The sequence below is a fragment of the Heterocephalus glaber genome, unplaced genomic scaffold (genome assembly GCF_053883595.1).
Source record: "Heterocephalus glaber isolate CG9 unplaced genomic scaffold, H.glaber_assembly_v1.0 deba00001442, whole genome shotgun sequence".
Classification (NCBI taxonomy): domain Eukaryota; kingdom Metazoa; phylum Chordata; class Mammalia; order Rodentia; family Bathyergidae; genus Heterocephalus; species Heterocephalus glaber.
In genome coordinates, this window is record NW_028258296.1 from 36,354,063 (window position 1) to 36,381,282 (window position 27,220).

Sequence of the window (27,220 nt, forward strand, 5' to 3'; positions counted from 1 at the left end):
ATAAAAAGAGAGATAATGACAAGATTGGAAAGCTTATGTATGTCAAGAAAGCTTGTGGAAGTGATTTATCAAAGAAAATAATGTATGTTTGCTTGATGGTTTGGTAAAAGCTCGTGGTGTCCCTTCTAAAAGCTCCTTATACCTTACAATTCCCAAAGAAAGTCAATAGTAAAAAGAGCACACGAAAATTTAAAATTACAATTACTGAAACAATCAAAAGGGGCCATCCAAGTATAACCCACAAGCAAAATTAGATTTAGCAACCTTTGTTCTAAATTTTTTAAATCCTGAAGCTGGCTCCACCTTGCTGCTGTCCACGTTTCATCAGCAACAAGGCTCACCCACTCCTGAGGCTAAACCACAGGTGGTATGCCTTGTGTTTTAATAGAGAATGGAGAAATGCTGTGTCTGCCATCCTGGAACATACAACCATGGACCAAGACGATGAGTTCTCCGTGAGCAACACAATGTGACACCCCTACAGAGAGCCATGCAGAAGCTGTGTCTGAGTGATCCCCCTTACCTGAAATGGCCTTCAAACTTGTGGAGATCACCAGGCCCAGTGCACTGCCTGCCACTGAGACCCAGAAGTGAGCAGGCCCCAAAGATGCTAAACCAAAACAACCATCCAACTCTCAGATAATGACAGGTATAAAGGTATAAAGGACAAACATGGCTCAAGTATAAAGGACAAACATGGCTCACCCTGATACAGCTGCTGTGGTTTCCGAAAGAGAAGGGGGAGTTGTGGGCAATCACCCTGTTGCTTATGCCCAAAGCAGGCTGCAAAAAGTTAACCCCACAATTGGCTTGTTTTAAAAAAGTGAGTCCGACTGAAGCCTATGTGACTCATAGGAGCATTTTGGTGGCACACAGGTTAGGAATTATCCACCTGCCAATGGCTACAGCAGAATCCAGAGATACAATCCATGAAGCTATGGGGCTCTGATATGAAATAACACAACAAGGTCAGAGTTACTCTTGCCCAAATTCTGTTCCCAGAATTGTAATCAATAACTGCAACCTATATTTGGTCTGTTCTGTTCCTAATGCAAGAATGCTTTATCCCTTCTTATGCAAGCCTTGCCTACCTTAGCAACTTATCTCCAGCTACCACATGTAGCACCCTTACCCCAACTTAACAGTGATTGTGTCACCAATAAATATCAGCAGCTTTGGCTGTTCAGGGTCTTTGCTTACTCAGCACTGACCATCCCAGCTCTCTGTTTCACTTTGATGCTGTCTTTGACTTTGATTTTGTCTCTAGGTCTTTCTTCTTGCCTTGCATCATAGCACCAAGCAGGGGTCCATGATACCTGGATATCTGTTTGAATCTCTTTCGTGGATTCCATTTCTTTCCTATGTTGAGTGTTCATGGTTTCCATCATTTTCTTAAGCTCCTCTATTTTTTTTTCATCGTATCTCATCTAGAATCACTAACCACATCTTTCATTATGGTCACCATCTCTATAGTTATCTGATAAATTACTTCTGATTTGATTTTTTTTCTAGAGCCTCATTTATGTGCTTTGTTACTTCTACTGTTATCATTTCAGAGTCCAGGTAGGTGGCTTTTGAATTCTTCCACCTCACTGCCCTCTGGGTTTGCCTTTGGTGACCTGGAAATCTGGGGTTGAATCTTACTTAAGTGTCTTCTCATTTTCTATTTATTTTTGGTTTAATTCCTGGGTTGATGTTTGTAAATTGCTTATGGCAGGTAGCTTTGTTGCTTGTATTTAGAACCCTTAGAAGATTACTACTTCTCAGAGATGTCTCCCAAGTGTATCTGGCTTTTGGGTTTTGAGTCTATTACAAGATCTGCTTCTTCAGTTTATTGGAGATGAGGACTGGTGGCCTATTTGTCCTAATTCCTGGTTCTTTGACATTGGCCAGTAATATTTTTATGACCCTTAGGCAATGCATTCTTGGTGTACTGGGAAGAAAAACTGATTAAAACAATTATGTCACCTTGGCTAAAGAGGTACAATCAGCAATAATAATAGCACCCACAGCCTAGAAATTGCCATCTTTAAGCATATGAACTATATTTGTGGTTATATAACAAAATATAAAACAAACCAGAAAATTTATACAGTAAATATGGCTTTGATAGGACAATTTTACCCTTAGGGGAAAAAATTTAGAAGGAGTAGAGGGGAAAATAGAAAAATGGAAGAAGAGGAAGAGATTAAAAGCAAGACTGGAGGAAAAAGGAGGATATGTGAACTTTGCAACCCTAACCCTAACACTGGTGAAGAAGACAGGAGGGAAAGAGAGAATGAAGAAATTAAATACAGAACAACAACAAAACTAGAAACAATGTGCACTCATACAAAAAAAGAACAAACAAGAGCAAAAACACCCTAAAAAACAAGCAAGAAAAGAAAAAAAAATTAACAAAAAAAAATGTCCACTTTAGTGAATCTCTTTGCTGTCACTGGAAGATAGAGTGGGGAGACAGAGCCCAGATCCATGTTGATTAATCCCAGCAAGCCAGCTGTAGCTTTATGGTGGAATAAGCCCAGAAAGCCTGCACTTTTAGTTCTGCTGAAGTTCAGGCTGGTTTCTGACTGTGAGGCTGAAACCCAATTTGTTCAGCTGCAACACTCCATGTGCCTCCTGTTGGCTTGAACTTGGCTCCCTGCCAGCTTGAATTCGGTTCCTTGACCTCCTGCCAACTTGAACTTGGTTCTGCCTCTCCCTGACACTGGAAACCATTAGATGCAGCCAGCTTGCAGCCACTCTGAATTCCAAGCTCAGTTGACCTCTCTCCAAGATGGCTACCATCCAATCGCTGTCTCCTCTGGGATGTCTGAACCTGAATAATTCACCATCCACCGAAGTCCACTGTGTCCATTGCTCTGTTCCACTGGTATGTTTTTCTGTGGAGGTCTCTGGAGTCACCAATATTCACTGTGTGTTTGCAGGTTTGAGCTGCCCCTCCAAAACAGTGAGTCAGGGCTCAGGAAGAAAGCGCCACTTGCCACCTCCTTCTTTTTCATTGAGGTCTCTCTCTTTGCTCTCCCTGTGGGCTTCAATTGTCACTTCAGATTTTTGCTGAGTCTCAGGGGCCCACTTCACTCTTTCTTCTCTTCCTCACGTTGCTATATTCCAGCATCTGGACACTAAATATTGGAGGGGCTATTTATCTGCTATTCACCGCTCTACCATCTTCCCCAGAATTTCCTTTAATGCCATTTAATCAGGAAAACAATCTAATAAATAAATAAATAAATAAATATCCCCCCTGTAATGAGGATCAAACTCAAGGCTTTGTGCATACTATTGATTTAATCTTTAAAACTTTATTGAGACTTATGTTCTGGCCTGGAATATGACTTTTTTTGGTGAATGTCCTTTGACATTGAAAAGAATGGACATTCTTCTACTGTTGGGTAGCATGTTCCATACATGTAATTAAATTAATTGATTGATAATGTTTCCAGTTTCCCATATACTTAATTTTTTTTTTAGTAGGAAGAAGTATTAGAATATCCAACTATAGCTGTGAATTTCTGTACTTTTCCATCTAATTCTATTAGTTTTAGTTTCATATATTTGAAGTTCTATTATTAGATGCATGCACACTAAGACTGTTATATCTTCTTGATTAATTTATTTTAGATCACTGTGAATCATCCCTATTTATATCTAATATATTCCTTATTCTCAAATCTACTTTAACTGATGTTAGTATACCTACTCTACCTTTCTTCATTTATAGGATATATATTTTTCTATCCTTGTACTTCATTAATCTCCACTTAAGGTAGGTATCTTGTAAATAACATATGGTTAGATCCTGCTTTTTAAAAATCCAATTTACATCTATTTTTAAGTTATAGTGTCTATGCCATTTACCCTTAATGCAATTATTGATACTGTTTGATTTATATCTACCATCTCACTATTTGTATGTATTCCACTTTATTTTTCCCTTTTAATAGCTTATTAATTTAAAAATGCTATTGGTTGATTTGTTTTTTAGTTGTTGATTTTAGACTACAATGAAATGATATAATAATACTTACGCACTATTGCTGTATGTTCTAATTCTATATATTTTCAAAATCTCATGATGTATTGCTTTAGATAGATATTTTTAAGGAAATTAAACATGAGAAAAAATGTCTTTTATGTGTGTTGTGTTTGTATACAGTATTTACTATTTCTAGTGCACATCATTTCTTGTTGTAGACCCACATCTATCTGATATCATTTTCCTCAATCAGAAGCACTTCCTGTGCAAAATTACTTGTTTTTGTTTTGTTTTGTTTTGTTTTTTGTTTGTTTGTTTGGCACAGTACTGGCATTTGAATTCAGGGCTTTCACATCAAGCTACATCCCAAGTCCTTCTTTTACTCTATTTTTGAGACAGGGGTTCCCTGAATTGTTAAATTGTTCAAGCTGGGCTTGAACTTTAGATCATCCCGCTCAAGCCTCCCAGAGTGCTGGGATTATAGGTATGTACTACCATGCCTCATCTGCTACTTTTCTTTTTTTATAGGTCTGTTGATGATGAATGCTCTCAGCTTTTGCTGATCTGAAAAATAAATCTGTAGTTTGCTAACATTTTTGAAATGTTTTGCCTCATTTTTGGTTGAGTTAGAATTATAAGCTGTTTTGTTTTGTTTTTTCCTTTCAGCACTTAAAAGAGGCCTGTCTGTAATATTCTGGCCTGCATGGCTTCTGGTAAGAAATCAGCTGTCAGCTTTCCCTTTGTCACTCTGAATACGATGTGTCCCCCCACCCCAGGCAATTAAGATTTTTTTCTTTATCACTGGTTTTCGGTAATATGACTATGGCTTACCTTTTTTTGTTTCTTTTGCTTACAGTTATTTTTGTTCTTGGGTTTAAGTTTTTATTTTTTATCAAATGTGGACAAATTTTAGCTACTGTTTCCTCAAAAATATATAAGCCTTTATAAATTTTTGTATCCTTCCTTCTAGTATTACAATTATGTAGAGATCTTACCTCACAGGTCACTGGTGTCCTACTTATTTTTTTTCTAGGATTTTTTTTCTCTGTAAGCCTTATTTTGATTAGTTAATATCACTATGATTTCCATTTCAATTTTTCTGATTTTTCTTCTATTGTGTTTTATTGTTAATATTATCTTATGTATTTTTCATTTCAGATATTGCATTTTTATCTGTGTAAGTTCCATTTGCATTTTTTATAACCTTGGTATTTCTTTCTTCATCATCTCCATGTTTTCCTTTGATTCTCTGAGCATAATTGTTAACCTAAAATAGCTGCTTGTAAGGTCCTTTTCTTCTCGTATTCCATCATTGGTTTCATTTACAGTGGTATCTCATTATTCATTGTTAATTGGGAGGCACAATGAGTATTCAAAATGAGTACCAAAACTTTTTTTGGCTTGCAAGAGTAGTGAGTCATAAGGCAGTTGACACGAACAAGTTCTACCTGTGGGTTGAGTACCAAACACATGATGAGTATTGGGACAAAATTTTCGTGTCAAAATGTGTGGCATGCCAAATTCCACAAGTTTCAAAGCAGTCGAGTAGCCAGTTATGACTGTATAAGTATGTTTCTAATTGATTAAATTTTTGGCTTGTTATGTGTTGTAATTTCTTTGCATGCCTGGTAACTTTGTATTGGAATCCAGACCTTGTGAATTTTACTGTTGTGTAGTGAATAGATATTGTTATTAGTTATTGGATTTTGTTGCATTTCTTTAAAGAGGGCTAGATTTGTCCTGGTGTGCAGTCGAGTAACTTGCATATCAGTGTTATCTCTTCAAGTCTTTCCTTGTTATTGTGGACCTTTATTTTGGAACTAATATAACTACTACTAGCACATGACCCTTCTTTCAAAGACCACAATTCTATGCTGCCTTTTGTGCAATATCTGAATCTACTATTTCATGTGTTTTGAGTAGTTTTTTACTTGTTTTCAGTGGGAGGGCAATGGCCATGTTAGGAGTTTTAGTCTGTTTTGGTTGCTATAACCAGTATATACCAGAGACTGGATGGCTTATAAATAGCAGTGACTTATTTCTCATATTTCTGGAGGCTGGGAAGTCCACAATCAAGACACCAGCAGATTTAGTGTCTGGTGAGGGTCTCCATTCTGGTTCATAGATGGTATCTTTTTACTGTGTCCTCATATACTAGAAGGAACAAGACAGCTCTCTGAAGCTCCCTTTTAAAGAGTGCAGATCTCATTCATGACCTAATCACCCCTCCCCCAAAGCTCCACTTCTTAATGCTATCATGTTGATATAGGAAAAATAATATAACTCCCAATATGCTAGATGTCAGTTATGCCGAATTTGTGTTTCCCAAAGTCGAAGAATGAATTCTAAGGAACAGTGGAGGTTAAGAATAGGAAAAATTTATTGAAAAAGAGCTCCTGAGAGACAGGAAGGGACATAAAAGTGGGTTGTTTATAGAGCAAAATCATGAGGTGGGTAAAAAATCACCAGGTGAGTACAATGTGGATCAAAACTATGGTCAACCAATAATGTTACAAGTGTAGCTGCTTAGGTAATATTGGTCCAGTGGGGAAGCACGTCATGTAGCAAGCATACATGGAAAGAACAAAGACTTTTTTAAGGAAAGCATGTATTAGGAGGTCCTTGGTGACTGATGCCTATCTAGACTTTATTGGACTAGGTGATATCAATTATCCTATCCCCTGAGGAGGTAAGTAGGCTTAGTTATTCTGTCTTTATCTTGAGGGCTGGCCTTCAACAGATGCACCTTCAGCCACAGCTGTAATGTGTTCTCATCCTCTGCACTGACTCCCTCAAGGGTCTAGCCCTGTCTGACTGCCTATAATATTTCTACCTAACTTAGGTGTTATAATAATATTGTTGATTAAATTTCAACATATCAATTTTGGTGAGACATATTCAGATCATAGCAGCAGGTGATATTTCATGTATAGAGCCAGAAATCCCATTTATTAATACAAGAAGGGCTGGGGATTTAGCTCAGTGGTTCTGCCGCCTGCCTCACAAGCGCAAGGACCTGAGTTTGATCCCCAGTACATACATACATATATATATATATATATATATATATATATATATATAAAAGCTATTTTTTAAACTTTTTCCTTTGATTTTTACTGTCTTCTAAAATTTTATGATTTTTGTCTAATTTTAGAAACTCTCTCAAGTGTCTTGTTGACTTAGTCACATACTTACAGTGCCAGTACCATAGAACAGATCTATACCATAATACAACATCTAGACTTTCATCTTTGTGTTATGATTCTGGATGAGTCAGTCCACAGGATGTATTGCTAGAAGCAGTACATATTGGTAGCAATACAGGAGTATTGCTAGAAGCCAGTGTTGAATTCATTTGGTTAGTTATAATTACTCCACACAAAACTCTGCATACCACATAAGCATATACCACTGAATCCAAGATAAGAATATCTCCAACTCAACCTCCCATCTGCTGGATCTTAAGATATATGTGTCCACTTCAACACACCTAACATGAGAAGAGGTAATGGAGAAGTCATAATGAAAAGAGACACTGTTCTTACTGAGTATTAAAAATTTCACTGAAGTGTATGATCATTAAATGCATTTGCTAAGGTTTCTCTCAGGACTTGTGCCCTTGGGGGCTATGCAAAAAAGACTGGTCACTTGTACTTCATTTACATCACAGTAATTCTGCCACTGACTTTCCCAGGAGTGTTTTAAAAGCATGGTCATTCTATGTTACATATGGACTCAAAATTTCAGGATTCTTCATTCACAACTAGGGCTGAAATGTTAATTTTTTAAGCACTGATAACAGGAATCAGGAGATGTGTTCTTGACGTAACTCTGACCTCGGGTATCTAGTACTGACAAAATCAGATCAGTGCTTAGTTTCTCCAGCCCTTTGGAAAAATTGAGTTCAGTAAGAATTTTGGTTAAGGAGGAAAAAATTCCCTTGTATAAAATAGAGGCCTTAATGATTATAAAACAAAAGTTAAGCAAAAATTTTAATTCAAAAGTAGAAAGTATTCACTTGATTTTACTTTTATACGTAGTAAGTGGTAGAGTTCTTGTCATTTGTTGTCTCATCTATCCTCTTCTGTTACTAGAAATAATGAATAAACTTGATTTTCACAACTTGATGTAGCCCCCGCAATAATTGCGCTTTTATTATATATTATTACAAGTGTTTCATTTTAACAGTTTTGATATCAATTGTGTATCAGTATTTTTCTTTTATAGAAAATGCATAGAGCCGGGGATTTAGCTCAGTGGTTCCGCCGCCTGCCTTGCAAGCACAAGGTCCAGAGTTCGATCCCCAGTTCCAAAAAAAAAAAAAGAAAGAAAGAAAGAAAGAAAGAAAGAAAGAAAATGCATAGAATCTTTTTTCTTAAGGAAATGTTTTATTCTTTTAAAGATAATCTTATCAACATAGTGACAATCTCCATGTCTCAGATGTAGTAGAATTTAGTTCCTTATAAGGAACAAAATGAATTCTTTTGTACACTAAATAGCAACACTCAGACTATAATAATGGCTGATGCTAGGACATTTAGAATCCTTTTTCTGTTTTCAATGTTCATCCCTGGTTTGAATTGTTGAGAGAACAGATATATTGACAGACTCTTGCTTTTGAATTTCAAGTAATCAGTGTTGATTAGCTGCCTTCTGTTAATATAAAGTGAAGGATAAAAGGAAATAGTAATGCTTTCCAAAATGATAAATGTAAATAGATTAAAAGATAAAATGCTTAGGTAAATTTCAGAGACCCTAAGTCTCAGTGACCCTAAGTAAAGACTCTGGAATTGAAGCTGGGCTTTTTAGGTTGAATAAATTGAAAGAAGGCTAGTCCATGAGGCCAAAAATGAAACAAAACAACAAAAACAACCCCAAAAAGAGTAACAGTAAAAAGATGTGAATATGCAAGTCTTATTTAATTTTGTTTAATTCAATTAATTTGTTCTTTTCTGAAAATTTCGCTATGAAAAATATGAAGATAAGGAACAGTTTTAACCTCACATAAATTAATAACCTTAGAAATGAGAAATGACGCTAAGAAAATAAAGAGAATGGATTTTATGAATAGTATTTATGTCATAATTTTTTATTTAAATGTTGCCTAAGCAGCAGACTTGAAGTCAGAAAGATCTAGGTTTAAAACTTAACTCTGCCTTTTGCTAGCTATGTGACTTTGATTCTATTGACTCTTAATTCATGTATGTCTTTTTTACACTGTATTTCATAGAAATTTTCAGAAGCTGTCCACCAGTAAATTTATTCCACCAGCTCTGGAAGCATTTCACTACCATTGATAATACCAAATTAATGGAGGCCTGGCCATCTTTCCTATACAGATTTCAATCTTGTTCACAAATACCAATAAGGCTGCAATAACCCAATGCAGGTTTCTAGGCTGCAGTTCTTGTTGCCTGTCTACAAGCAGTGAGGCCTCACCTACTGAATTTGATTACATTGGCTCTCTCTTTGCAAAATCATAGCTACACTTACTATTCCTTTGGAAGTTGCTGTTTTAGAGGATTAGGCTCCTATAGTTTCAGTTTCCTATAATTTCCTATAATTTCAGTTGACCGGTCAGCTGTTTCCTTTCACCTAGGCCTCAGGATTCCTGGGGCAAGGAATTTCAGTGCTGAAACTGGAAAAATCCCAAGTGGAGCAAAATGAGTTGGTCATCCTCCACTGGCCTGGTCCAGAACTCTGCCCTACACCTCCTGTCTTCGTTGCTGCAGTTTCAACATATCTGCAGCTTAGTTTAATTGAACACTGTCAGCTTTCTCAATACTTCAATGGTTAAAAGATATAATGAGTATGAGAGCTGAGTTCCTAAAATGTATTAGCAAATACCTAGTGAGGATGTAAAGCCTTTTTGAAATTGAAAGCAATACCAAGTTGGAATTTAAAACACTTCACTGATTAAAGAGTTTGAGGATCAGTAAAGGAAGCTAGATGGCTGGAGTGAAAGGTTTATATAATGTCTTAGGTAAGGCTGAAAAGTAGATTTTTACCATGATCTTTTTTCAAAAATGGGTGTGTACATATGCATGTGTGCTTTTGTATATGGGAAGAGGGTTAAATGTGCTAGAAAAATTTTGGAAAAATCAGTAAAGGTAAAATAGTAATTGAATATAACAGCTTAGTAACTGGAATTAATTAATAACATATTGTCAGATTTATTTATTTATTTATTTATTTTGGTACTGGGGATCGAACTTAGGAGGCAGCAGAACCACTGAGCTAAATCCCCGGCCCTAGTTTTATTTTTAATCATAACTTATGTATACCCCTAGTTTTTTCATTATATCTGTATGAAAATGTAGTATAACATAAGATATAAACCCAAACCAGACAATTGGTTATTTCTTAATGCAACAGTATTTTACAAGGAATTTTGGGACACAATGGATAACTATCAGAAATAAGAGAAAAATAAAAGTGACTGTCTTTATATTTGTGCAATTAATATTTTTAAAGAATCTTAAATGCTTTAGACATTTTTTATATTCTTTTCCTTGACCCCTTAGGATATTTGGTCGCTTTTGCATTTGATAACATTGACAATATACATTGTAAACACTGACTTATTTTTCTCTTTTATATTTTTTATTAGTACATCCTTGTAGTACATAATATCTGCGTTCCTTATGTGGAGTTGGAGTTGAAATGTTCCTAACACATTTCAATTTCTTTTTAATCCTCATTCCCTCCCTTTCTCCCCCTCCCTCCATCTGTTGATCTTCTTTACCTTTGAGAAAGATTTATCCCTGTACTTCCTATTATCTATATTTTATTTTGATCTTTATTTATGTTTTGGGTTTCCCTTATAAGATAAACCATGCAATATTTGACCTTGTGTGTCTGATTTATTTTACTTAACATGGCCACTTTAAAAATGTAAAGTTCCTCTAACAGCCAAAGAAAGTTTTCCTAACTTAAAGCCCCCTCCAACACACATACACACTCAGAACAAATTAGCTATGCTTGAGACTTTCTCATAAGAATTTCTCTAGAGGAAATGGTACTTTCACTTTGAAGCTCCCCACTAGAATAAAACTATCTTGAGGGAAGCACCATGTTCCCACTTCTGTCTTCATTTTCATATACACTGCTAAATGCTTAGAAGTAAGTCAGTGTCCATAAGTTCAACTGATTTTGAAGTAAGATGAAGGAGAAAAAAATGCAGCAATAGTTTTACTAGATAGGTTTGAATTTTTGGATCAGTATCAGGATACATATCAGATATTCAAAAGAGTAAATTCTAAATACACAACTTCAGGGGTTTTTTATAATCACAGATGTAGTCCATAATTACTAGCATAGTACAATATAGAGAGTTAATAAGGGAATCAATACAGAATTATTGATAGATTGGCCAAATCTATTCACTCAATAAATATTTATATGGTACCTATTTTCTATGTATAAGACACATTTGTAATCACTAGGAATATTGTCAAATGCATACTAAGATTGTAAAGTCTACCCTGCAAAACTTAAAAAATATCTAGTCTCATAGAGTTTAGATTCTAACAGAGGAAACAGACCAAAAAATGTGTAATTGCATAATATATCAGCTAGCAAAAAATGTTACAAAAAAATTAAAATGGCCTACTGGGCTTAGGGAGTGACCCAGAGTTTGGGGGAGGGCAGGTCTGCTGCTTGATAGAGAGGGTCAAGCAGAGGCCTGAAGGAAGTGAGGAAATGAGGGAATGAGCCTTGAAGGTATCTGAGGAAGAGCTGTACAGCCCAAGGGAGCCAGTGCTAAGGTCCTGTGGTAGAAATGCTGAATATATTTGGGGAATAGTGGAGACTAGTATGGTAGGAGCAGGGAGAGGAGGGGGAGAGTGGCAGGAGAGGAGCTCAGAGAGTTGGAAAGGTGGCAGATTTTGTAGGGCTTTACAAAATGCAGTAGAGATCTGGGGGATTTACTTTCAGCAAGATACCTTTGGAAGCAGAGAATTGCCTTTTTTGATTCAAATGCCTTATAAACCAAATTGCCACAATACCTGTCTTAACCGATTATGAAGACCAATGTCTACTTTGAATTTTTCTTTTGAACTTAAGATGGATCATTTCTTTAAGATTACTAATTCAAGCCTGGTAAAGCTTGGTAACATGGCAGTAGCTTTAGTTGCCAAACTTCTTTGAAAAGCGTGATCATTTTTCAGATTATCATCTTCCTCTGAAATATTTGTCATAAACTTTTACCAAAGCAGTACTGACATTTTTGTATACTCATGGTATATTACTGATGGTTTTTAAAAAGCATACAGCCTTTTCTATTAAGTATAATATTTTAGTTTATTTCAATTATTTATTCAACATGCATTTACTTTGGACCTACTATATTCTAGGAATCATGCTAGATACTGGGACTATAAAGCTATATAAAGGACCTTTCTTCAAAGAGCTCATCATCAAATAGGGAAAACAGATTTATAAATAAATAATTGCAAGATGATGTGGCAAGTGCCTAGTACATAGTGAATGCTCACTAGGTACTTGTTAAATGGGTGAATGATACTACTACTGAGAATGAAATGATTTTCTCTATCTGAGGAAGTGAGGAAGTGAGGAAGGATTCATATTTGACCATCATTTCCAAGAGAAAGGGAAACTTTCAGTCTTATTCACTCCGTAATCTAGCCCAGAATCGAGCAAATAGTTGGTGCTCTATAAAACTTTACTGAAAGAATAAGTGAGTGAGGAGACAGTTGAGCCAAGTTTGAAGAAGAAATAAGATTTATTTGGGCAGAAGTTGCACATTGTTGGCAAAGAGAACAATGTGTGTGAAAGATATAGAGATGGAGATGTGGAAATGTATAATCCATATCAGTAGTAAGTTTAGATTCTGATATAAAAAGTACTCTGTCAAATCTACACTTGAAAGAAAAGAAAAGAAAGAAAGCCAGGCGTGATGGCACACATCTGTAATCCCAGCACTTGGGAGACGGAGGAAGGAGGATTGCCATGAGTTTGAGACCAGCCTGGGCTACATAGTGAGCTCAAGGATAGCCTGAACTACAGAGAAAGACCCTCTCTCAAGAAAAAAAAAAATCTACACTTGATTCATCATTTTCGGTGCATATTGAGCACCTCTTTTGGGTTTATGAATCTATGTATCTACAACATTATTGGTACATGTTTCTATATATGAGGCAATTGAAATATTTACATTTTAATACAAAAACTTATTTGTTGTTTCATTTCTTTTAAATAGTATGTTTAAATAGTATATTTATATTTCATTTCTTTTAAATAGTATATTTATAAGCCAGAACAACTCTGAAATCAGAACAGATATCATTGTCCTCCCAATACAAAGATGGATACACTCGGTGTGAAAAAAAAATTATAGATTTTGCCACATGGTAAAATGTATTATCTTGCCCATTCATTGTGTAGTTAAACCTTCATCAAGGTATAACAAGCCCTGGAAGTGATTTCAATGGAATGACAAAAGAAATGGAATAACCTTCATTTAAAACTGGTTCACACCAGCTCTCCTGCGTGTACTATTAACTGCTAAGATCAAGTCACAAGACATTATTTTGAAGAGAAAGGGTTTAGTGAACCCTAGAAATTGGGTTTGATTTATGCCAGAAAATCTGCCTTTTCACTGCTTGAGACTTCTATGGAAAAAAGCCACAGTCTTTTACCAAATGGTTTCTAAGGAAACTCCTTATAGCACAGCATCTGAAAACAATTTGGTTGTTAATGAGCAATGGTTCTCACGGTGGGAAAGTGTTGACAGAAAGAAAAGGCTTCTGGATTTGGCAGTCTGTAAAAAGTGTTTACTGTTTTACAGTTACGTTTATGAAATTTCTACATAGAATAAACATTTTTAGGTCTTTTCTCTCAGCCATTTTAACTTGCAAACATATTTTTTAAAAGAAGCTAGGGCAATAGAAAAGTTTTTGCCCTAAACATGTAGATACTTGAACTTGCAAATGAATTAAAACAAATGACATTCCAGAATCTGTCCAGTCCATTGAGATTTTCAATCTGTTTTGGAATTCCAACATTTTAGAATTCATATATTAGCCTTGAATTATAATTAAATTAAATTATTTTGCATAGAATATATTTAAAAGTAATAAAATACTGTGTGGCATTTATATGTTTTAAAAATGCATTTTGAAATGTACTGTGTTTTGAAATGAACTGTATTTTATGTCTTTTAAATTCTTTCCAAAAATAAAGTAATTAATTGCAGTGTTTTAACTATAATGATTTTGTAATAATTTCAAGATTCAATTTTAATATTGAATGAAGCACTAAACTTGTGGTTAAAAAAATAAATGCTAGAGGGCTGGGGATTTAAATCAGTAGTTCCATCACCTGCCTCACAAGCACAAGGTCCTGAGTTTGATCCCTGGTACCAAAAAAGAAATAAAATAAAATAAAAAAATAAATGCTAGGTGTATGCTAATTCCTCTAAATGTACCTATTGAATTCAGATTCCAAGATAACCATACCTATATTTTCTAGATAACCTTTAAGTAATGAAACCAAAGGAAATTCATTTAGTAATTTCACATAGATTTTTTATCTCTACCATGAATTTGAATCCACACATGACAGGAACCTAAAAAGTGACCACTAGAAATTCAAAGGAAACTATTTAGAAATATTTCTTGCCCCAGGGATGTCATAAATTTTTGAATCTATGTGAAATTACAATCGTTGTTCAGTTGGTTGAAAGTGATGGCATCACTTGCTCATAGTTGCCAGCAGTCCATCTGTCCCTGAGTATGCTTTCTGCTTTAGACTTCTGTACAAGTCAGAGTTGCCAAGAGTCTTCTTATTGTCCTCAGTTGTTTTCCTCATTTGACCCCCACCTCCTTTCTTTTTCTTCTCTGGTCTTTGAACTTCCCGCATATTGGACAGCTGCTTTCATTTGAGGCTCTGCTTTGGGCAGGGAAAAAAATTCTGCCAATGGAAACAGGAAAAATAAGAAAATAAGAAGAGCTACAAGTGCTTTGCATGTGTTGTGGCCCCCTGGCTGTCCACTTTGGAGGCTTCTCATCCACTGGAGAGGGGATCAGCTGTTGGAGACTGGCTCTAAGTGATCCAAGATTATCCAAGAGACTTTCCTCCCTCATCTTAGAATCAATAAATTCAAAAATTGTTTGTGTTAGAATTACGAAGGTGATTATTTATATTTACTTAACCCACTCTGTCCTTTGAGGGCATATATTTAGTTTGGCCAATTCTAAGCTATTGTCAATATTGTCTGGTTATAATAATAATGGCATATATAATATTTTTATTATGACATTTAAAAGGGAGGGAATATGACTTTTTATATTATCTCATTCCTTACAATACACAGAAACTCATAAATATCAGTTTTGAATAGAATAAAGGAAACATTTTTGTAAGCGAAAATAACAGCAAGAAAAACTATAGTTGTTGTTATGCCAATGTGCTTGATTTTTGCAGATTAATGAAACTTTTTCTGAGTGCTTAAAAATGAGAAGGGATGGAATACTTGTTTTTGTGGGTAAAACATCAGGAGAGTCAATTATGGAACTATTTGAAGAATATGCTTATCATAGAAGTGTAGTTTCTGCCTCAGCACAGTTAACTTGGTTCTACTTCTCTTTTTCCTTGTACCCATTACAGCACCACAGATGGCTCCCCAGATAAGGCAACAATCTAATAGGGTAACTGCAGGTCTTTGTGTTAGAAAGAAATTCTCTTTATGTAACCTTCTTGACACCTCACACTGTCAAATATACAGGTTAATGAAGAAAGTGCTTATGAGAATTATTTCCTTCCCTTGCCCTTGTGTGAATACCATGAATTGTTACTATGGGAGCTGACCAAATAAAGGGCAGGAACCACATATCAACAACAAAAAAGAAGTGATTACATTTGCTGAGACAAGATCCTTGTCAAAGAGAAGATCACATTTTCTCATCTTGGAAAATCTCTCAAGATAAATTCAAAATATTCTGGTGAAGTGACTGTTGTGTGCTGGACTCTTCACTCATGACTGTAAATACAAAGATTAATAAGTGTCATATTCATGCAAGAACTCACAGACTAGACTTGTGACAACCTCTTTTCTCCGAATTTGGAGTTTTAGGTAATTTCCCTAGATTTTTGGATAGCGCTTCCTTTTTCATTTAACAAATCTCTAATGAATGCCCTATTTGATGTTAAAGTGGCAAATCCTGATAATGAATAAAACAAGAGACCCTACCCTCCAGAAAGTCCTTCTGTTGGAGGAGAGGGACATGTAAAAGAGAAACTGTAATACAATTTTATAGAAAGGAATACAAAATACTCTTCCTGGAACATTTAATTTCTTCAATTGATAGATCTTGTCACTTTACAATGAGAACACATGTAAGGTGTTTAGCATGTACCAGATTTTTGTAGCATATTGAAAGCGCACAAAAGATGTTAATTATCTTCTTTATCATTATCACCTTTATCTTCCCTATTTCAATAGTCTCATGCCAGATGTTGAGTACAAAGCTAGCCATTCCATATTTGCCCTCTTTAAATGTCTCATTAGCAAAAGTCAATTTGTTTTTCAGGGGAATGAGACTTTCTGTATGTTAGCATACCGTTATCACTTGTGTTCTTCTACAGTGCTTAAGGATTACTTGTAGTAATGAACACAAGATGTCTGAAAAGTTGTCTGTTAGCTGAGAGAACGCGGAAGGGTTATTACTCTACTCCCTTCCATTTCCATTTCAGCGGCTTTTCTCTTTTTTGAAAATGAGTATTGAATTGAATCTTTCTTATTGTGAATCTTATAATGAAACCTCATTTAAACAAGGTATGATTTAGTAAGTTCACCTCTGGATGATTGATGCTGTTGTGAATATTCAGGTAACTTTTAAAGCAGTGCCTTTGAACCTGCAACATTGCTACTTGGGGCTGGATAACTCTTTGTTGTGGGAGGACTATCCTGTGTATTACAGAATGTTGTTGTCATCTACCCACAAGATGACAGCATCCTTTCAGTGTGACAGTGAGAAATGTCCCCAGACGTTGCCAAATATCTCCCAGGAGTAATATTGTCCCCAGTTGAGAAACACTGTTTTTGATCATCTGACCATTGATTTTAAGGTGATGATACCATGCAGCATAACTAAGGTGTGACTTTTCTTCTGGTATGTGTAAGTTTTCAGTCTGCCATGCTTTTTCAGTTATTTGGTGCCTATGGCACGTGAGGTAAAAGCAGAACAGTGGAGTAACGTGGTCTTTGCCCCAAAGTGACTTTTAGTGTAACAATTTGTAAATCAAGTTGAATCCTCAGTTTTGGGGAACATGCAAGGTGATTCTTTGAAGCAGTACCTTCAGCTTCCTAGGTAGCTCTGACAAATGTCTAAAACCAGCCACTAGTAGATGATGTCAAAATACATACAAGTAGTGGAAATCTCCTGTAATTTTTTAAAACTTTTTCACTGAAGAGCTGATTCTTCTGCAAACAATGTATTGAAATTTGTTGCTTTATTTTACTATTTAATTATTTTTATGTTTAGGGTTTTTTTTCTCCAAATCATTTGTAAATCAACACTTGTGTTATGGATTTAGGGGATAATAACAGCACCTGTTCTGATACATAGAGATGTTACTATTTGGACAGCTGTCCACACGTTGAATATTTGTACTAGCACATTCAGTTTTAAAAGAATAGTTGTGTGATGAAACAGATCTTCAAACTGTATAATTGAAGCTAACCTAAATGTTCAATTTACTACTATGAAGTATATAAAAACCTTAAAAAGTAGAAATCCCAAGTCCTATAACTAAACATTATAATTTATTTAAAATAAAATATAAGACAACATGTAACTTAGCATTCAATATTAAATTTGAACTGATAAGGTATTGGGACAATTTAGTTAAGCATTAATAAAAGAATTAATTTCCAGAAGTATAGCATTTCCCTTGCATTTATCTAGTCCTTTTGGATGCCGAAGTGATTCAGTGAAGCTGCATTAAGAATCCAAGTTTTTTGGTTTTCTGTGTTACTAGTAAAGAAACTTCAAGGAGATATATAGTTACTTTTATTTTTAATATTACCTTTTTCATTGAAATATATGAAGATTTTTATTTTGCAACTCTGAATTGTTTTTGTGTATATCTATATATAAATTATTTTATCTTTAGCTACTATTTGAGTAAATAGTAGCCATGCTAAACACTTTACATACATAATGTATTTGGCCTAGAACCTCATCAAAAGTTATACAGTGAGTTCCAGAACCTGAATCTGAATCCAGGCTGTCTTTGCCCCAGCATTCTTGTTCTTAACCACTATAGCACATGGCTTTGTTATGCAACATATTCAACGTTGTTTGGGCACCACAAGAAATAGGTTCTTGTTATCCAAGCTGTTTGCCCCCCCTAAGATGTCAATGTAGACATTTTGGTCTTTGCATTGCAAAAACACTAGGAGAGTTTTGATTTGTTGAAATAGGATCCAGTGATCCATATTCATCTATTATGGTGACAATTCAAATTTGTCTGATTTCCAAACTTAAGAGATTTTACTATTGCTTCAGTTTTTCTCCACCTCTAAACTAGATGGACAGATATGTAATACAAATATGACATTGTTTAAATTACAATCATGTCATGATTATGAAATAACCATACTTAAATGCTTCAAGGTATTTGGCTTTAGTTTTGCTATTATAACTTTTGTAAGTCATATGGCTAAATCAGATTTATTAGAGAATTTGGAAATGGAGATTTTTAAAACAACCTTATTGTGTAATAGAAAGCATCTTGATATATTCTCTGATTCATTTTATACTGAAATGATCACTTGTTGCTCCCTGATGAAAATAATTAACAAATATTAGTACAAAAATATTAGTACAAAGCTGAGCATGTATTACAGTGGCTCACTTTTGGAACTAATTTATGTAGTGTATTTGTATGTTATTATGAAAAAGCATGAGAGAGAGAAGAGAAATAAGTAAATCATATTCTACAAATGTCTGATCTGAAAATTTTCAAATTTCAAAACGAGACAGCAAGTCAGTAGTTCAATTGGGACACCTAGGAGATGATGGAGAATTAAGAATGCTATAATTATCATTCCCATTTTGCAAGTGAGCAAAATGAATCATAGAGAGGTCAAATAACTTCCAGGGCTGTGTAGCTGGTAAGTATACCAATGGGTCTTGAGCTCCAACACCAGCTCTGCTAATCACTTTACTGTACTGCCTCTCGGGTTTGTATGACTTTGTTTGGGAAAAAATGCTTCCTCATAAAATTTCACATGTAGGACAAAGCTTCACATTTATAGAGCTCTCAGGCTATAACTCTTTCAGACAGATACTGGGAATGTAAGATGACCTATATATTTGAGATGGCCTTTCTATACCAAAAATTTTTTTCTGGAAAGTCCAGCACATTTCTCTATTGCCAGACTTAGTGCCTGATGTGTTTTTATGTCTGTCTCTAAATATCTGTTGCAGAACGAATTAGTGGAAAAGTTTTCTTTCTTTTTTTTTTTTTTTTGGTACTGGGGATCAAACTTGGGTCCTTGGGCTTGCACAGCAGGCGGCGAAACCACTGAGCTAAATCCCAGCCCTGGAAAAGTTTTCTTTAAAATCTACTCCTGACATTAGGCTAAAAGTGGAAAACATAATTTTCTTTAAAGAACTACCTCTTATAGGCCAGGTGTGGTGGTGCATGCCTGTAATCCCAGCACTTGGGAGGCTGAGGCAGGAGGATTGCTGTGCGTTCGAGGCCAGCCTGGGCTACAAAGTGAGACCCTGTCTCAAAAAAAAAAAGAAAAGAAAAAGAAATAAATCCTATAGATGACTTTTATGTAACACATGTTTCACCAATATTCTAAAAGACATCATGGACTGGTAAAGAAGTCAGAAGCAAATCATTTCACATTACTGGACACAGCAGATCTGTTATTGTTACATTGTGCCTCTAGTGTAGAGATGGTTTCTAAATTATATGAAGATATGAATTGTTGAGACTTCAAGTCTTGGTTCACTCAGGAGCCCTGTTACCTGAGAGCAGAGTAAAGTGAGGATCACCATCTTTAGAGTCCACTGGCTCAAGATTGAATTGTAGCTGTGAGGTACAGTAGTGGCATGACTGGTATGCTATGCAATTCCTTAACTGACTCACCTGAAAGTGAGAATAGTTATTCTTGCTGATAGGATTATTTTCTGGGTTACAGAAAAACAGTATGTACTAGATATCATCAAATAAATTGTATTATTTTGTTCTCTTTTATACCTGCAACTGAGAATGCTTAGTTGCAGGTGTAAAAGGAATGGAATGGAAAGAGGAAAAGAGGGAGGAGGGAAGAAAAATTAAATAAAACTGGCTAGGGCCTGGAATTTAGCTCAGTGGTTTCACCACCTGCTGTGCAAGTGCAAGGACCCGATTTCAATCCCTGGTACCAAAAAAAAAAAAAAACCTGCCTAAAAATTTTTAAATTAACTCATTATTAAAATATTAATAGTTCAAACAATATTCTTAGGATCAGATTTATATATTTCTCTGGCCTGCTTGTCTTACTATTGCTTTATTTCCTAAGAATAAATGGTGATCCTTAGCAACTCTAAATTTATACCTTACCAGTTCCCAATCGAAACACATAAGAAGGAGCAACTCTCCTTGGAAATATCTACAAAAGTCTTGGCTTATATCAATTGGACCAAATATTGTATATTTCCATTCCTGAAACAATTATAGGTCCAGAGGGTTTCAATATTCTGATAGTACAATCCTAGATAACAAACCCACCCCTGAAACTAGGGATAGTTTCAGCTCCATCCAAAGTATAAAGATGGGAGTTACAGGAAGCATGCATCGCCTCCAAAATGGAGCTAGCATTACCAAAAGAAAGGAGAACCAATGTTTAAAGATGGCAAAATCAGAAAAATGTCCACTACACTGTCACTTACTTAAGTGGCAACTGTTCTATATATTTTTGGGACCACTTAAAAACACCTGTAAAACCCATTACATTAAAAAATACTCTATTTTAACAACTTTACTCAGGAAATATAGTTAAATTTCCAATTTGGGATACTGTAATACATCTTCCCTTGCTTCAAGGTGAGTATAATAAGTAGTACTCCTTAACATACCTATGTGGAAATTTTATGACCCTCCTCAGTTTTATTCTCAATTTTGGGGGAGTTATCCAACCAATTTTCTTTACTCTTGACCAAAGTAATTCTGATCAAAATAACAAATTATTTTCTTATAAATGTTCTCACACTTGTTCCAGAAGCAAGAACAAATTTACTTCTTTTAGGCTTTTAAAGTTATTTTGTATTTATTTTTTAACTGCTAATAACTAGACACCACTGCTCTGGCTTCTCTTTTTTTAGTTTTATTCTAGATGCAATGACAAGGTACACATAAGTGTTCACTTGGGGGCCAAGGATTTAGCTCACTGGCTCCACTGCCTGCCTCACGAGCACAAGGTCCTGAGTTTGATCCCTGGTACCCCCCAAAAAGTACAGCATTCACCATGGGCCCTGAAGTATGTTGCGAATTGAAGTAAGGTTCATGGACATCTTGGGTATGGTAAACTGTGGGCTGAGTCAACCTACACCTTTGTAAATAAAGTATAGTGGTGATGGTGGGGGGTTGGGAAAGATGAAGGTATTACCTCTCCAACAGATAAATCATGCCAATAAAACATCCTGAGTCCATGGATAAAGATACTAAAGAGCAAGGTATGCAAACCCACTCAGGCCAATCACTGCTTCTTTTTGTAAATAAGGTTTTATTAAAACAGCATCACTCATTTGCTCATTGTCTGTGGCTTTATTAGTACTTATAATACCCAATTGAATACTGTGACAGAGACCCTCTGACCCTTAAGACCTAGAATATTTACAGTTTGACCCTTTATAGGTGATACCTGTTCCAGAGTAAGGAGGATATGCTTCAGGTTCTAAAAGAATTGCTTATTAAATTAGAGTTTAAAACATATCATCCCACTATCTTAATCACAAGGAACAGTCAAGAATTACAATAACCAGTTCTCAGGAAAAAGTTTACTTCCCTGCAAAAGGTTCTTGCAGGGCCAGTGCAGGAGGTGAAGAGGCAGAGATACGCTTCTTGTGGTGAGTATTTAGTCTGGTTGGGGAAGACACAAGGGACCAGAATTTGTACTGAATCAACATATTCAAGTTCTGAGAAAAACAATGTGTCTCATTCTACCTCAAAGGTGTAGGGCTATTAATCCAGACTTTCTTCTTGTTGATATAACCTAGGAAAGAACACCCTTAGTAAGGAAATGGGTCACTGAATAGGGATATTTTCTGCCAGCCTAGGACTGAATAGGGTTAGAGAGAGAAGAGACTCAGTGGAAAAGGAGGACTTTGTTGCTATTGACCTTTACTTAGACATGTGCTTTAGTGAGGTTGAATGTGCCAAAGCAGTACCTTGAACTTCCAAGCTGCCTGTGGAGTCTCTTTCCATTTGCATGTTACCAAGGCCCTCACAGGGATCTTTCTCTCATTTGTTTCTGTGGTTTACAACATGGTGCTTGAGTCTCTACAGACTGACTTGTCAAATCTTATAGCTCAAATTAATTGCTTTTTCCTCTGTGTTCTTATTTCATCTTAGCATAATAGTCAGTATATGTTACCTTGTACTTTAATTATATGTGCACATGAACTCTTCTCCATACTAGACATTACTGTAGAGCAGTGTTTAGCCTTATCCCAAATTTTACTACCCCTAAATGCTTAATAGTGAATGTCTAATTATAATGCCTATTGACTAAAATTGATTTAAATTAAATTAAATGGTGTTTATTATTTCCTGATAAGATTATAGTAGATGTAGGGCTGAGGAATGTAGCTCAGTGGTAGAACACTTATTTGTGTGTCTGAGGCACTGGGTTCAAGTCCCAGGACTGCAGGAAAGAGGAAAGGAGAAAAGACCCTAATAAATGTGAATGTAGATATGAGTCTGATTGTTTTCCTATAATTACCATTTTACATGTTATGGATTATATCAAATTATTTACTGTATTTGACATCTCCTGCAGATTAATTTGTTTTGCCTAAGACACAGTTGGCCACAGCTGATTAAAGTTCCACAAAGGACTCAGCCACTTAGGATCTTCTGGTTGCAAGAGATAAGTGCTTAGGCAACAGAGACCACCTTTACTCAAGAGGATAACTAGGGTACCTCACAGAATCAAAGGAATAAGGGATGTTATTCCCTTCAGGGGATGTTAGGAAGCAGGACAATTCTGAGGACTTGAGCATCAAGAGCTTATGAACGGTGTGATCTTGGACATCCGAAAGTACCTCCACTCAAGATTTAAATTCCTAAGAATCTGTTTAACCAAGGTTGATTCAAGAGTCCAACCCTGTGACTGGGAAACAGGATCTTTTCTTTAAATAAAAAAAAATGAATTAAGAGGAAAAAAGTAATGGGCAAACTAAAATAAGTTTTACTACAGTAATCTGTGGACAAACTAAGCCACCAAGATGCTCTCTCAAGAATGTAAATTTAGCGATGAAAATAAACAAATAAAAGTATGAATGACTTTGGCGTATACATCACATAGACTAAGACTAAGGCCACAGTGGGGAAGCAGAAGAAATAGAGTTGGACAGAGAGAAGCAAGGATGAGAGATTAAGAATGGCCATGTATCCCCGAAGAGATGGACAAAGTGGCTTCATGTCTTACTGGTTTCTTCTCCTGCTTTTCTTAAACTTGCCAATATATGATTCACAGTTAGTAAGGCTTAACAATGGGGTCACATTCTGAGTGATGCATTGTTAGGTGATTTCATCATTGTGTGAATATATAAAGTGCACTTACACAATCCTGGATAGAGACCAAACACTGGGCCTTTTAATATAATCAAAAGCTACAGTAAACATAAGATGTATGAGACTGCTACCAGAGTAACAAAACATTTTTATAAGTAGAAGTACGTTCTGAAATAACAATAAAAAGTAAGTGTATAACCCAGTAACATGGTCATTTATTATGATTATCACATATATAATTGTGTGTTATACTTTTATATGGCAGCACAGTAGTTTTGTTTACATAATCATCACCACAAATATATGAGTATTACATGCAAAATGAATTATAATGACTATGATGTCACTAGGAAAATGATAGGGATTTTTCAGCTCCATTATAATCTTATGGGACCACCATGCAGTCTGTCATTGACTCAAATAGTTGGATGACTGTATTTTCCTTGTAACTATTGTGTTCTAGAATATCCCTTCAATTTATAACTGAGAAGTATATTAATTCTGCTATGTGATGATTGAAATTAAAATTATCTTAGACCCCAAAGAGTAAAGAAAATCAGATGATCTCAGGCAATGGGATATAAATGTCATTTGCCAATCCTGCAATTGGTAATGACAATGGTAGTAGTGATTTAAGATACATTTCCACTTTTTAAGGACCAAGCATAAGTGCATGTGCATGCACACATACTCACACACACAAGCACACTGAATCTTATTTAATCCTCACAAAAACCCTGAAGTATAGGTAGAATTATTAGTTCCATTTTACACACAAGAGAATGAAGATATAAACAGAATAAACTATAGGGTCCAGATTCAAATTCCCTAATTTAACATCAAAGCCTCTATATTTTTGTTTTGTTTGTTTATTTGTTTTTTGAGGCAAGGTCTTACTATGTAACCCAAGCTGGTCTCAAACCTGCCATGGGGCCAGGGATTTAGCTCAGTGGTTACACAGCCTGCCTCACAAGCACAAGGTACCAAGTTTGATCCCTGGTACAAAAAAACAAAACAAAACAAAACAAAAAAACCTGTCATGGATCCTCCTGCCTCAGCCTCTCAAGTGTTGGGATTATGGGCATGTGCCACCATCAAAGCCTCAATTCTTTTTTTTAATATATATATATATATATATATATATATATATATGCATTTTAGGTATAAAATATTTACATTTATCATTGGGTGTTTGTACCAGAACATGGTGCATCTTAGTTTTTATTTTTTCTCCCATTACCTGTGCACCCTTCACCCCCTCCACCCTTCCCTATCTACACAGAGTTTGATTCCATTTTATTTTCTTATAATTTTTTTCTTTCCCTTCTTCCCTTGCCACTTTCCCTTCCACCATCCCCAAACCCTTGGACCTTTTCTTATTTCAAATTATCAATTATTCATTTTAATCATTTTCATCCTTATTTACACTTTCAATTTCTCACACTAGAGAAACTATTCAGTATTTACACATGTGTGTCCTATTTATTTCACCTAAGAGTATGGCCTCAATATGCATCCATTCAGCTATAAATGTCTCTAGTTTCTCCTTCTTTATGGCTGAGTAGTACTACATTTTATAAAAAAACCCCACATCTTCTTTATCCAGTTTCCAGTCGATGGGCACTTGGGCTGTTTCCAAGCTTTAGCTATTACAAATTGTGCGCTGTAAACATAGGTGCACATATATCACTGTGGTATGATTCTTTTAATTCTTTGGGGAAGATTCCCAGTAGGGGAATAGCTGGGTCAAATGGGACTTGTAGTCCTAGTTCTTTGAGGTATCTCCATACTGATTTCCACAGTGGTTGCACCAATCTACATTCCCACCAACAACGGAGAAGGGTTCCTTTCTCTCCACACCCCCACCAGCATTTGTTATTGGTTGATTTCTTGATAGCAGCCATTCTTTGTGGGGTGAGGTGGAATCTCAGTGTTGTTTTCATCTGCATCTCTCGAATGATCAGTGATGTTGAAAATTTTTTCATATATTTACTTGCTGTTTTTACTTCTTTGTCTGAGAAATGTCTGTTCATTGTGGATGCCCAGTTTTGAATTGGGTCATTGAATTTGGGAGGTCTGATTTTTTTTTTTCAGTTCTTTATATATTCTTGATAGTAGACCTTTGTCTGAGCTACAGCTGCTAAATATTTCTTCCCACATTGTAGGTTGTCTGTTAGCTCTGTTGGTAGTTTCTCTTGCAGTGCAGAAGCTTTTTAATATGATGAGATCCCAGTTGTTGATTCTTTGTGCTAGCTCCCGTGCTACTGAAGATTTGTTCATAAAGTCTTTTCCTATGCCAATGTCATCAAGAGTTCTACTTAACTTATCTTCCAGCAAGTTTAGTGTTTCTGACTTAATATTTAGATCTTTAATCCACTTTGATCTTAGTTTAGTGCATGGTGATAGGTATGGGTCTAGTTTTAATTTCTGACAGGTTGAAATCCAGTTTTTCCAACACCATTTATTGAACAGGCTATCTTTCCTCCAATGAGGGTGGTTGGCTCCTTTGTCAAAGATGAGGTGACTGAGTATGCCTGGAGTTGTTTCTGCATCTTCTAATCTATTCCACTGATCTTCAGGTCTGTTTCTTTGCCAGTACCATGCAGTTTTTATCACAGTAGCTTTGTAGTATAGTTTCAAGTTGGGGATTGTGATGCCACCAGCCATGTCTCTGTTGCCTAGAATTGCTTTTGCTATTCTAGGTTTCTTCTGTTTCCAAATGAATTTTTGGATTGTTTTCTCTAGTTCTGTGAAGTATATTGTTGGAATTTTAATTGGCATTGCATTGAATCTATATAGTACTTTTGAAGTATGGCCATTTTCACTATATTGGTTCCTCCTACCCAGGAATAAAGGATATCTTTCCATTTTCTTATATCCTCTTCAATCTCCTTCAGAGTGCTGTAGTTTTCATTGTAGAGGTTTTTTGCTTCCTTTGTTAGGTTGATTCCTAGATATTTCATTTTTTTAGATGGTATTGTAAAAGGAATTATTTCCCGAATTTCTCTCTCAGTGGGTCTGCTATTTACATATAAAAAGGGTATTGTTTTTTGAGTGTTGACCTTGTATCCAGCTACTCTATTGAATCTGTCAATTAGGTCTAGAAGACTTTTGACTGAGTTTTTTGGGTCTTCTATGTAAAGTATCATATCATCAGCAAATAATGACAGTTTCACTTCTTCCTTTCCTATCTTTATTCCTTTTATTTCTTTCTCTTGTCTAATTGCTATGGCTAATGTTTCCAGAACAATATTGAACAGGAGTGGTGATAGTGGGCATCCTTGTCTTGTCCCTGATTTTAGCATGAAAGTTTTAAGCTTTTGACCATTTAGTATGATGTTGGCTATTGGCTTTTCTTAGATAGCCTTAATCAGGTTGAGATAAAGACCTCCTATTTCAATTTTCTGTAGGGTTTTTATCATGAATGAGTGTTGGATTTTGTCAAATGCTTTTTCTGCGTCTATTGAGATGATCATATGGTTT